Source organism: Fundulus heteroclitus, unplaced genomic scaffold, assembly GCF_011125445.2.
Source record: "Fundulus heteroclitus isolate FHET01 unplaced genomic scaffold, MU-UCD_Fhet_4.1 scaffold_130, whole genome shotgun sequence".
In the NCBI taxonomy this organism is placed as follows: Eukaryota; Metazoa; Chordata; class Actinopteri; order Cyprinodontiformes; family Fundulidae; genus Fundulus; species Fundulus heteroclitus.
Window position 1 is genome coordinate 383,782 of NW_023396542.1, and position 12,241 is coordinate 396,022.

General features: G+C 44.1%; 20 non-coding genes across 20 annotated transcripts; all 20 read left to right on the forward strand.

Annotated features, from left to right (window-relative positions):
* Positions 1-421: 421 nt before the first annotated feature.
* On the forward strand, positions 422-494 carry trnav-aac. The gene has a single exon. It is a non-coding gene; the product is annotated as a tRNA-Val (tRNA).
* Positions 495-863: 369 nt separating this feature from the next.
* trnav-cac lies at positions 864-936 on the forward strand. Its single transcript has one exon. It is a non-coding gene; the product is annotated as a tRNA-Val (tRNA).
* Positions 937-1,629: 693 nt separating this feature from the next.
* trnav-aac lies at positions 1,630-1,702 on the forward strand. Its single transcript has one exon. It is a non-coding gene; the product is annotated as a tRNA-Val (tRNA).
* Positions 1,703-2,070: 368 nt separating this feature from the next.
* trnav-cac lies at positions 2,071-2,143 on the forward strand. The gene has a single exon. It is a non-coding gene; the product is annotated as a tRNA-Val (tRNA).
* Positions 2,144-2,838: 695 nt separating this feature from the next.
* Positions 2,839-2,911, forward strand: trnav-aac. The gene has a single exon. It is a non-coding gene; the product is annotated as a tRNA-Val (tRNA).
* A 369-nt stretch (positions 2,912-3,280) lies between these two features.
* trnav-cac lies at positions 3,281-3,353 on the forward strand. The gene has a single exon. It is a non-coding gene; the product is annotated as a tRNA-Val (tRNA).
* Positions 3,354-4,047: 694 nt separating this feature from the next.
* trnav-aac lies at positions 4,048-4,120 on the forward strand. Its single transcript has one exon. It is a non-coding gene; the product is annotated as a tRNA-Val (tRNA).
* A 369-nt stretch (positions 4,121-4,489) lies between these two features.
* trnav-cac lies at positions 4,490-4,562 on the forward strand. The gene has a single exon. It is a non-coding gene; the product is annotated as a tRNA-Val (tRNA).
* Positions 4,563-5,255: 693 nt separating this feature from the next.
* trnav-aac lies at positions 5,256-5,328 on the forward strand. The gene has a single exon. It is a non-coding gene; the product is annotated as a tRNA-Val (tRNA).
* Positions 5,329-5,697: 369 nt separating this feature from the next.
* trnav-cac lies at positions 5,698-5,770 on the forward strand. The gene has a single exon. It is a non-coding gene; the product is annotated as a tRNA-Val (tRNA).
* A 693-nt stretch (positions 5,771-6,463) lies between these two features.
* trnav-aac lies at positions 6,464-6,536 on the forward strand. The gene has a single exon. It is a non-coding gene; the product is annotated as a tRNA-Val (tRNA).
* Positions 6,537-6,905: 369 nt separating this feature from the next.
* On the forward strand, positions 6,906-6,978 carry trnav-cac. The gene has a single exon. It is a non-coding gene; the product is annotated as a tRNA-Val (tRNA).
* A 693-nt stretch (positions 6,979-7,671) lies between these two features.
* trnav-aac lies at positions 7,672-7,744 on the forward strand. Its single transcript has one exon. It is a non-coding gene; the product is annotated as a tRNA-Val (tRNA).
* Positions 7,745-8,113: 369 nt separating this feature from the next.
* Positions 8,114-8,186, forward strand: trnav-cac. The gene has a single exon. It is a non-coding gene; the product is annotated as a tRNA-Val (tRNA).
* A 694-nt stretch (positions 8,187-8,880) lies between these two features.
* Positions 8,881-8,953, forward strand: trnav-aac. Its single transcript has one exon. It is a non-coding gene; the product is annotated as a tRNA-Val (tRNA).
* A 369-nt stretch (positions 8,954-9,322) lies between these two features.
* Positions 9,323-9,395, forward strand: trnav-cac. Its single transcript has one exon. It is a non-coding gene; the product is annotated as a tRNA-Val (tRNA).
* A 693-nt stretch (positions 9,396-10,088) lies between these two features.
* Positions 10,089-10,161, forward strand: trnav-aac. The gene has a single exon. It is a non-coding gene; the product is annotated as a tRNA-Val (tRNA).
* Positions 10,162-10,531: 370 nt separating this feature from the next.
* On the forward strand, positions 10,532-10,604 carry trnav-cac. Its single transcript has one exon. It is a non-coding gene; the product is annotated as a tRNA-Val (tRNA).
* A 694-nt stretch (positions 10,605-11,298) lies between these two features.
* On the forward strand, positions 11,299-11,372 carry trnav-aac. The gene has a single exon. It is a non-coding gene; the product is annotated as a tRNA-Val (tRNA).
* A 369-nt stretch (positions 11,373-11,741) lies between these two features.
* On the forward strand, positions 11,742-11,814 carry trnav-cac. The gene has a single exon. It is a non-coding gene; the product is annotated as a tRNA-Val (tRNA).
* The last annotated feature ends 427 nt before the right edge of the window (positions 11,815-12,241 follow it).

The window sequence follows — 12,241 nt, forward strand, 5'->3', positions numbered from 1 at the left end:
GGGAAAAATTTGGTTGTTGCATTTACCCTGCCATAGACTGGTGACCTGTCCAGGGTGAACCCCCGCCTCTCGCCCGTTGACAGCTGGAGATAGGCACCAGCACCCCTGGCAACCCCCATAGGGATAAGCGTGTTAGAAAGTGGATGGATGGATGGCTGGATGGATGGTTGCTGCATTAGGTTAATTCAACCTTATATGGTGATATTGCAAGAATCCTGGATGGAGGATAAGTAGATTCCTTTCAACCAATCATTCCTGACAAACAGTAAGCAATCCTTAGACCTACAGTAAATGGCATAAAGCACTTGGTAAAACAAAGAATAGCTCCACACGATAAACCGGAAATCTTGATTTCCCGAATTCTTTTTCAATGGCTAGACATAGTGAGTTTCCCATAATGATAGGTGTGACAGAACAGGAAGTTTCTGTAGTGTAGTGGTCATCACGTTTGCCTAACACGCAAAAGGTCCCAGGCTCGAAACCTGGCAGAAACAGCAATTTTAGGTTGATGTTTTACTATAGTTTGATTTGCTAATAATCGTGGCAGGTTCTCCTGACTGCTCACTTCCTTTCAAAGGACACGGGTGGATCTTGAGCTGTGCCATGTTGTGATGGTCAGAACCCAGTCATCTAACTTGTCCTAATTGAACCTTGTTTTCTTCTGAGATGTGTCCGTAGCATTGTCCGCCAGAGGGTTATGGACAAAACAGTAAGCAATCCTTAGACCTACAGTTTCATGGCATTAAGCACTTGGTAAAACAAAGTGTAGCTCCACACGATGAACCGGAAATCTTGATCTCCAGAACCTTTTTTCATTGCCTAGACATAGTGAGTCATCCGTCATGCAGAGAGCCAAAAATGAAGTTTCTGTAGTGTAGTGGTCATCACGTTTGCCTCACACGCAAAAGGCCCCAGGTTCGAAACCTGGCAGAAACAGTGGTTTTAGATCATGGTTGACTATAGCTTGATTTGATAAAAATCGCGGCAAGTTCTCCTGACTGCTCACTTCCCTTCAAAGAATGCTGATGGATCTTGAGCTGTGCCATGTTGTAATGGGAAGAACCCAGTCATCTAACTTGTCTTAATTGAACCTTGGTTGCTTCTGAGATGTGTCCTTAGCATTGTCCGCCAGAGGGTTATTGACAGAACAACTAACCCTTCTTCACAGAGGGACACCTAGTTTAAGGTTTTCCATTAACATTCTTTTTAGGAAAAATTTGGTTGTTGCATTTACCCTGCCATAGACTGGTGACCTGTCCAGGGTGAACCCCCGCCTCTCGCCCATTGACAGCTGGAGATAGGCACCAGCACCCCTCGCAACCCCCATAGGGATAAGCGTGTTAGAAAGTGGATGGATGGATGGCTGGATGGATGGTTGCTGCATTAGGTTAATTCAACCTTATATGGTGATATTGCAAGAATCCTGGATGGAGGATAAGTAGATTCCTTTCAACCAATCATTCCTGACAAACAGTAAGCAATCCTTAGACCTACAGTAAATGGCATAAAGCACTTGGTAAAACAAAGAATAGCTCCACACGATAAACCGGAAATCTTGATTTCCCGAATTCTTTTTCAATGGCTAGACATAGTGAGTTTCCCATAATGATAGGTGTGACAGAACAGGAAGTTTCTGTAGTGTAGTGGTCATCACGTTTGCCTAACACGCAAAAGGTCCCAGGCTCGAAACCTGGCAGAAACAGTAGTTTTAGGTTGATGTTTTACTATAGTTTGATTTGCTAATAATCGTGGCAGGTTCTCCTGACTGCTCACTTCCTTTCAAAGGACACGGGTGGATCTTGAGCTGTGCCATGTTGTGATGGTCAGAACCCAGTCATCTAACTTGTCCTAATTGAACCTTGTTTTCTTCTGAGATGTGTCCGTAGCATTGTCCGCCAGAGGGTTATGGACAAAACAGTAAGCAATCCTTAGACCTACAGTTTCATGGCATTAAGCACTTGGTAAAACAAAGTGTAGCTCCACACGATGAACCGGAAATCTTGATCTCCAGAACCTTTTTTCATTGCCTAGACATAGTGAGTCATCCGTCATGCAGAGAGCCAAAATGAAGTTTCTGTAGTGTAGTGGTCATCACGTTTGCCTCACACGCAAAAGGCCCCAGGTTCGAAACCTGGCAGAAACAGTGGTTTTAGATCATGGTTGACTATAGCTTGATTTGATAAAAATCGCGGCAAGTTCTCCTGACTGCTCACTTCCCTTCAAAGAATGCTGATGGATCTTGAGCTGTGCCATGTTGTAATGGGAAGAACCCAGTCATCTAACTTGTCTTAATTGAACCTTGGTTGCTTCTGAGATGTGTCCTTAGCATTGTCCGCCAGAGGGTTATTGACAGAACAACTAACCCTTCTTCACAGAGGGACACCTAGTTTAAGGTTTTCCATTAACATTCTTTTTAGGAAAAATTTGGTTGTTGCATTTACCCTGCCATAGACTGGTGACCTGTCCAGGGTGAACCCCCCGCCTCTCGCCCAGTTGACAGCTGGAGATAGGCACCAGCACCCCTCGCAACCCCCATAGGGATAAGCGTGTTAGAAAGTGGATGGATGGATGGCTGGATGGATGGTTGCTGCATTAGGTTAATTCAACCTTATATGGTGATATTGCAAGAATCCTGGATGGAGGATAAGTAGATTCCTTTCAACCAATCATTCCTGACAAACAGTAAGCAATCCTTAGACCTACAGTAAATGGCATAAAGCACTTGGTAAAACAAAGAATAGCTCCACACGATAAACCGGAAATCTTGATTTCCCGAATTCTTTTTCAATGGCTAGACATAGTGAGTTTCCCATAATGATAGGTGTGACAGAACAGGAAGTTTCTGTAGTGTAGTGGTCATCACGTTTGCCTAACACGCAAAAGGTCCCAGGCTCGAAACCTGGCAGAAACAGTAGTTTTAGGTTGATGTTTTACTATAGTTTGATTTGCTAATAATCGTGGCAGGTTCTCCTGACTGCTCACTTCCTTTCAAAGGACACGGGTGGATCTTGAGCTGTGCCATGTTGTGATGGTCAGAACCCAGTCATCTAACTTGTCCTAATTGAACCTTGTTTTCTTCTGAGATGTGTCCGTAGCATTGTCCGCCAGAGGGTTATGGACAAAACAGTAAGCAATCCTTAGACCTACAGTTTCATGGCATTAAGCACTTGGTAAAACAAAGTGTAGCTCCACACGATGAACCGGAAATCTTGATCTCCAGAACCTTTTTTCATTGCCTAGACATAGTGAGTCATCCGTCATGCAGAGAGCCAAAAATGAAGTTTCTGTAGTGTAGTGGTCATCACGTTTGCCTCACACGCAAAAGGCCCCAGGTTCGAAACCTGGCAGAAACAGTGGTTTTAGATCATGGTTGACTATAGCTTGATTTGATAAAAATCGCGGCAAGTTCTCCTGACTGCTCACTTCCCTTCAAAGAATGCTGATGGATCTTGAGCTGTGCCATGTTGTAATGGGAAGAACCCAGTCATCTAACTTGTCTTAATTGAACCTTGGTTGCTTCTGAGATGTGTCCTTAGCATTGTCCGCCAGAGGGTTATTGACAGAACAACTAACCCTTCTTCACAGAGGGACACCTAGTTTAAGGTTTTCCATTAACATTCTTTTTAGGAAAAATTTGGTTGTTGCATTTACCCTGCCATAGACTGGTGACCTGTCCAGGGTGAACCCCCGCCTCTCGCCCAGTTGACAGCTGGAGATAGGCACCAGCACCCCTCGCAACCCCCATAGGGATAAGCGTGTTAGAAAGTGGATGGATGGATGGCTGGATGGATGGTTGCTGCATTAGGTTAATTCAACCTTATATGGTGATATTGCAAGAATCCTGGATGGAGGATAAGTAGATTCCTTTCAACCAATCATTCCTGACAAACAGTAAGCAATCCTTAGACCTACAGTAAATGGCATAAAGCACTTGGTAAAACAAAGAATAGCTCCACACGATAAACCGGAAATCTTGATTTCCCGAATTCTTTTTCAATGGCTAGACATAGTGAGTTTCCCATAATGATAGGTGTGACAGAACAGGAAGTTTCTGTAGTGTAGTGGTCATCACGTTTGCCTAACACGCAAAAGGTCCCAGGCTCGAAACCTGGCAGAAACAGTAGTTTTAGGTTGATGTTTTACTATAGTTTGATTTGCTAATAATCGTGGCAGGTTCTCCTGACTGCTCACTTCCTTTCAAAGGACACGGGTGGATCTTGAGCTGTGCCATGTTGTGATGGTCAGAACCCAGTCATCTAACTTGTCCTAATTGAACCTTGTTTTCTTCTGAGATGTGTCCGTAGCATTGTCCGCCAGAGGGTTATGGACAAAACAGTAAGCAATCCTTAGACCTACAGTTTCATGGCATTAAGCACTTGGTAAAACAAAGTGTAGCTCCACACGATGAACCGGAAATCTTGATCTCCAGAACCTTTTTTCATTGCCTAGACATAGTGAGTCATCCGTCATGCAGAGAGCCAAACATGAAGTTTCTGTAGTGTAGTGGTCATCACGTTTGCCTCACACGCAAAAGGCCCCAGGTTCGAAACCTGGCAGAAACAGTGGTTTTAGATCATGGTTGACTATAGCTTGATTTGATAAAAATCGCGGCAAGTTCTCCTGACTGCTCACTTCCCTTCAAAGAATGCTGATGGATCTTGAGCTGTGCCATGTTGTAATGGGAAGAACCCAGTCATCTAACTTGTCTTAATTGAACCTTGGTTGCTTCTGAGATGTGTCCTTAGCATTGTCCGCCAGAGGGTTATTGACAGAACAACTAACCCTTCTTCACAGAGGGACACCTAGTTTAAGGTTTTCCATTAACATTCTTTTTAGGAAAAATTTGGTTGTTGCATTTACCCTGCCATAGACTGGTGACCTGTCCAGGGTGAACCCCCGCCTCTCGCCCGTTGACAGCTGGAGATAGGCACCAGCACCCCTCGCAACCCCCATAGGGATAAGCGTGTTAGAAAGTGGATGGATGGATGGCTGGATGGATGGTTGCTGCATTAGGTTAATTCAACCTTATATGGTGATATTGCAAGAATCCTGGATGGAGGATAAGTAGATTCCTTTCAACCAATCATTCCTGACAAACAGTAAGCAATCCTTAGACCTACAGTAAATGGCATAAAGCACTTGGTAAAACAAAGAATAGCTCCACACGATAAACCGGAAATCTTGATTTCCCGAATTCTTTTTCAATGGCTAGACATAGTGAGTTTCCCATAATGATAGGTGTGACAGAACAGGAAGTTTCTGTAGTGTAGTGGTCATCACGTTTGCCTAACACGCAAAAGGTCCCAGGCTCGAAACCTGGCAGAAACAGTAGTTTTAGGTTGATGTTTTACTATAGTTTGATTTGCTAATAATCGTGGCAGGTTCTCCTGACTGCTCACTTCCTTTCAAAGGACACGGGTGGATCTTGAGCTGTGCCATGTTGTGATGGTCAGAACCCAGTCATCTAACTTGTCCTAATTGAACCTTGTTTTCTTCTGAGATGTGTCCGTAGCATTGTCCGCCAGAGGGTTATGGACAAAACAGTAAGCAATCCTTAGACCTACAGTTTCATGGCATTAAGCACTTGGTAAAACAAAGTGTAGCTCCACACGATGAACCGGAAATCTTGATCTCCAGAACCTTTTTTCATTGCCTAGACATAGTGAGTCATCCGTCATGCAGAGAGCCAAAAATGAAGTTTCTGTAGTGTAGTGGTCATCACGTTTGCCTCACACGCAAAAGGCCCCAGGTTCGAAACCTGGCAGAAACAGTGGTTTTAGATCATGGTTGACTATAGCTTGATTTGATAAAAATCGCGGCAAGTTCTCCTGACTGCTCACTTCCCTTCAAAGAATGCTGATGGATCTTGAGCTGTGCCATGTTGTAATGGGAAGAACCCAGTCATCTAACTTGTCTTAATTGAACCTTGGTTGCTTCTGAGATGTGTCCTTAGCATTGTCCGCCAGAGGGTTATTGACAGAACAACTAACCCTTCTTCACAGAGGGACACCTAGTTTAAGGTTTTCCATTAACATTCTTTTTAGGAAAAATTTGGTTGTTGCATTTACCCTGCCATAGACTGGTGACCTGTCCAGGGTGAACCCCCGCCTCTCGCCCGTTGACAGCTGGAGATAGGCACCAGCACCCCTCGCAACCCCCATAGGGATAAGCGTGTTAGAAAGTGGATGGATGGATGGCTGGATGGATGGTTGCTGCATTAGGTTAATTCAACCTTATATGGTGATATTGCAAGAATCCTGGATGGAGGATAAGTAGATTCCTTTCAACCAATCATTCCTGACAAACAGTAAGCAATCCTTAGACCTACAGTAAATGGCATAAAGCACTTGGTAAAACAAAGAATAGCTCCACACGATAAACCGGAAATCTTGATTTCCCGAATTCTTTTTCAATGGCTAGACATAGTGAGTTTCCCATAATGATAGGTGTGACAGAACAGGAAGTTTCTGTAGTGTAGTGGTCATCACGTTTGCCTAACACGCAAAAGGTCCCAGGCTCGAAACCTGGCAGAAACAGTAGTTTTAGGTTGATGTTTTACTATAGTTTGATTTGCTAATAATCGTGGCAGGTTCTCCTGACTGCTCACTTCCTTTCAAAGGACACGGGTGGATCTTGAGCTGTGCCATGTTGTGATGGTCAGAACCCAGTCATCTAACTTGTCCTAATTGAACCTTGTTTTCTTCTGAGATGTGTCCGTAGCATTGTCCGCCAGAGGGTTATGGACAAAACAGTAAGCAATCCTTAGACCTACAGTTTCATGGCATTAAGCACTTGGTAAAACAAAGTGTAGCTCCACACGATGAACCGGAAATCTTGATCTCCAGAACCTTTTTTCATTGCCTAGACATAGTGAGTCATCCGTCATGCAGAGAGCCAAAAATGAAGTTTCTGTAGTGTAGTGGTCATCACGTTTGCCTCACACGCAAAAGGCCCCAGGTTCGAAACCTGGCAGAAACAGTGGTTTTAGATCATGGTTGACTATAGCTTGATTTGATAAAAATCGCGGCAAGTTCTCCTGACTGCTCACTTCCCTTCAAAGAATGCTGATGGATCTTGAGCTGTGCCATGTTGTAATGGGAAGAACCCAGTCATCTAACTTGTCTTAATTGAACCTTGGTTGCTTCTGAGATGTGTCCTTAGCATTGTCCGCCAGAGGGTTATTGACAGAACAACTAACCCTTCTTCACAGAGGGACACCTAGTTTAAGGTTTTCCATTAACATTCTTTTTAGGAAAAATTTGGTTGTTGCATTTACCCTGCCATAGACTGGTGACCTGTCCAGGGTGAACCCCCGCCTCTCGCCCGTTGACAGCTGGAGATAGGCACCAGCACCCCTCGCAACCCCCATAGGGATAAGCGTGTTAGAAAGTGGATGGATGGATGGCTGGATGGATGGTTGCTGCATTAGGTTAATTCAACCTTATATGGTGATATTGCAAGAATCCTGGATGGAGGATAAGTAGATTCCTTTCAACCAATCATTCCTGACAAACAGTAAGCAATCCTTAGACCTACAGTAAATGGCATAAAGCACTTGGTAAAACAAAGAATAGCTCCACACGATAAACCGGAAATCTTGATTTCCCGAATTCTTTTTCAATGGCTAGACATAGTGAGTTTCCCATAATGATAGGTGTGACAGAACAGGAAGTTTCTGTAGTGTAGTGGTCATCACGTTTGCCTAACACGCAAAAGGTCCCAGGCTCGAAACCTGGCAGAAACAGTAGTTTTAGGTTGATGTTTTACTATAGTTTGATTTGCTAATAATCGTGGCAGGTTCTCCTGACTGCTCACTTCCTTTCAAAGGACACGGGTGGATCTTGAGCTGTGCCATGTTGTGATGGTCAGAACCCAGTCATCTAACTTGTCCTAATTGAACCTTGTTTTCTTCTGAGATGTGTCCGTAGCATTGTCCGCCAGAGGGTTATGGACAAAACAGTAAGCAATCCTTAGACCTACAGTTTCATGGCATTAAGCACTTGGTAAAACAAAGTGTAGCTCCACACGATGAACCGGAAATCTTGATCTCCAGAACCTTTTTTCATTGCCTAGACATAGTGAGTCATCCGTCATGCAGAGAGCCAAAAATGAAGTTTCTGTAGTGTAGTGGTCATCACGTTTGCCTCACACGCAAAAGGCCCCAGGTTCGAAACCTGGCAGAAACAGTGGTTTTAGATCATGGTTGACTATAGCTTGATTTGATAAAAATCGCGGCAAGTTCTCCTGACTGCTCACTTCCCTTCAAAGAATGCTGATGGATCTTGAGCTGTGCCATGTTGTAATGGGAAGAACCCAGTCATCTAACTTGTCTTAATTGAACCTTGGTTGCTTCTGAGATGTGTCCTTAGCATTGTCCGCCAGAGGGTTATTGACAGAACAACTAACCCTTCTTCACAGAGGGACACCTAGTTTAAGGTTTTCCATTAACATTCTTTTTAGGAAAAATTTGGTTGTTGCATTTACCCTGCCATAGACTGGTGACCTGTCCAGGGTGAACCCCCGCCTCTCGCCCGTTGACAGCTGGAGATAGGCACCAGCACCCCTGGCAACCCCCATAGGGATAAGCGTGTTAGAAAGTGGATGGATGGATGGCTGGATGGATGGTTGCTGCATTAGGTTAATTCAACCTTATATGGTGATATTGCAAGAATCCTGGATGGAGGATAAGTAGATTCCTTTCAACCAATCATTCCTGACAAACAGTAAGCAATCCTTAGACCTACAGTAAATGGCATAAAGCACTTGGTAAAACAAAGAATAGCTCCACACGATAAACCGGAAATCTTGATTTCCCGAATTTCTTTTTCAATGGCTAGACATAGTGAGTTTCCCATAATGATAGGTGTGACAGAACAGGAAGTTTCTGTAGTGTAGTGGTCATCACGTTTGCCTAACACGCAAAAGGTCCCAGGCTCGAAACCTGGCAGAAACAGTAGTTTTAGGTTGATGTTTTACTATAGTTTGATTTGCTAATAATCGTGGCAGGTTCTCCTGACTGCTCACTTCCTTTCAAAGGACACGGGTGGATCTTGAGCTGTGCCATGTTGTGATGGTCAGAACCCAGTCATCTAACTTGTCCTAATTGAACCTTGTTTTCTTCTGAGATGTGTCCGTAGCATTGTCCGCCAGAGGGTTATGGACAAAACAGTAAGCAATCCTTAGACCTACAGTTTCATGGCATTAAGCACTTGGTAAAACAAAGTGTAGCTCCACACGATGAACCGGAAATCTTGATCTCCAGAACCTTTTTTCATTGCCTAGACATAGTGAGTCATCCGTCATGCAGAGAGCCAAAAATGAAGTTTCTGTAGTGTAGTGGTCATCACGTTTGCCTCACACGCAAAAGGCCCCAGGTTCGAAACCTGGCAGAAACAGTGGTTTTAGATCATGGTTGACTATAGCTTGATTTGATAAAAATCGCGGCAAGTTCTCCTGACTGCTCACTTCCCTTCAAAGAATGCTGATGGATCTTGAGCTGTGCCATGTTGTAATGGGAAGAACCCAGTCATCTAACTTGTCTTAATTGAACCTTGGTTGCTTCTGAGATGTGTCCTTAGCATTGTCCGCCAGAGGGTTATTGACAGAACAACTAACCCTTCTTCACAGAGGGACACCTAGTTTAAGGTTTTCCATTAACATTCTTTTTAGGAAAAATTTGGTTGTTGCATTTACCCTGCCATAGACTGGTGACCTGTCCAGGGTGAACCCCCGCCTCTCGCCCGTTGACAGCTGGAGATAGGCACCAGCACCCCTCGCAACCCCCATAGGGATAAGCGTGTTAGAAAGTGGATGGATGGATGGCTGGATGGATGGTTGCTGCATTAGGTTAATTCAACCTTATATGGTGATATTGCAAGAATCCTGGATGGAGGATAAGTAGATTCCTTTCAACCAATCATTCCTGACAAACAGTAAGCAATCCTTAGACCTACAGTAAATGGCATAAAGCACTTGGTAAAACAAAGAATAGCTCCACACGATAAACCGGAAATCTTGATTTCCCGAATTCTTTTTCAATGGCTAGACATAGTGAGTTTCCCATAATGATAGGTGTGACAGAACAGGAAGTTTCTGTAGTGTAGTGGTCATCACGTTTGCCTAACACGCAAAAGGTCCCAGGCTCGAAACCTGGCAGAAACAGCAAGTTTTAGGTTGATGTTTTACTATAGTTTGATTTGCTAATAATCGTGGCAGGTTCTCCTGACTGCTCACTTCCTTTCAAAGGACACGGGTGGATCTTGAGCTGTGCCATGTTGTGATGGTCAGAACCCAGTCATCTAACTTGTCCTAATTGAACCTTGTTTTCTTCTGAGATGTGTCCGTAGCATTGTCCGCCAGAGGGTTATGGACAAAACAGTAAGCAATCCTTAGACCTACAGTTTCATGGCATTAAGCACTTGGTAAAACAAAGTGTAGCTCCACACGATGAACCGGAAATCTTGATCTCCAGAACCTTTTTTCATTGCCTAGACATAGTGAGTCATCCGTCATGCAGAGAGCCAAAAATGAAGTTTCTGTAGTGTAGTGGTCATCACGTTTGCCTCACACGCAAAAGGCCCCAGGTTCGAAACCTGGCAGAAACAGTGGTTTTAGATCATGGTTGACTATAGCTTGATTTGATAAAAATCGCGGCAAGTTCTCCTGACTGCTCACTTCCCTTCAAAGAATGCTGATGGATCTTGAGCTGTGCCATGTTGTAATGGGAAGAACCCAGTCATCTAACTTGTCTTAATTGAACCTTGGTTGCTTCTGAGATGTGTCCTTAGCATTGTCCGCCAGAGGGTTATTGACAGAACAACTAACCCTTCTTCACAGAGGGACACCTAGTTTAAGGTTTTCCATTAACATTCTTTTTAGGAAAAATTTGGTTGTTGCATTTACCCTGCCATAGACTGGTGACCTGTCCAGGGTGAACCCCCGCCTCTCGCCCATTGACAGCTGGAGATAGGCACCAGCACCCCTCGCAACCCCCATAGGGATAAGCGTGTTAGAAAGTGGATGGATGGATGGCTGGATGGATGGTTGCTGCATTAGGTTAATTCAACCTTATATGGTGATATTGCAAGAATCCTGGATGGAGGATAAGTAGATTCCTTTCAACCAATCATTCCTGACAAACAGTAAGCAATCCTTAGACCTACAGTAAATGGCATAAAGCACTTGGTAAAACAAAGAATAGCTCCACACGATAAACCGGAAATCTTGATTTCCCGAATTCTTTTTCAATGGCTAGACATAGTGAGTTTCCCATAATGATAGGTGTGACAGAACATGGAAGTTTCTGTAGTGTAGTGGTCATCACTGTTTGCCTAACACGCAAAAGGTCCCAGGCTCGAAACCTGGCAGAAACAGTAGTTTTAGGTTGATGTTTTACTATAGTTTGATTTGCTAATAATCGTGGCAGGTTCTCCTGACTGCTCACTTCCTTTCAAAGGACACGGGTGGATCTTGAGCTGTGCCATGTTGTGATGGTCAGAACCCAGTCATCTAACTTGTCCTAATTGAACCTTGTTTTCTTCTGAGATGTGTCCGTAGCATTGTCCGCCAGAGGGTTATGGACAAAACAGTAAGCAATCCTTAGACCTACAGTTTCATGGCATTAAGCACTTGGTAAAACAAAGTGTAGCTCCACACGATGAACCGGAAATCTTGATCTCCAGAACCTTTTTTCATTGCCTAGACATAGTGAGTCATCCGTCATGCAGAGAGCCAAACATGAAGTTTCTGTAGTGTAGTGGTCATCACGTTTGCCTCACACGCAAAAGGCCCCAGGTTTGAAACCTGGCAGAAACAGTGGTTTTAGATCATGGTTGACTATAGCTTGATTTGATAAAAATCGCGGCAAGTTCTCCTGACTGCTCACTTCCCTTCAAAGAATGCTGATGGATCTTGAGCTGTGCCATGTTGTAATGGGAAGAACCCAGTCATCTAACTTGTCTTAATTGAACCTTGGTTGCTTCTGAGATGTGTCCTTAGCATTGTCCGCCAGAGGGTTATTGACAGAACAACTAACCCTTCTTCACAGAGGGACACCTAGTTTAAGGTTTTCCATTAACATTCTTTTTAGGAAAAATTTGGTTGTTGCATTTACCCTGCCATAGACTGGTGACCTGTCCAGGGTGAACCCCCGCCTCTCGCCCATTGACAGCTGGAGATAGGCACCAGCACCCCTCGCAACCTCCATAGGGATAAGCGTGTTAGAAAGTGGATGGATGGATAG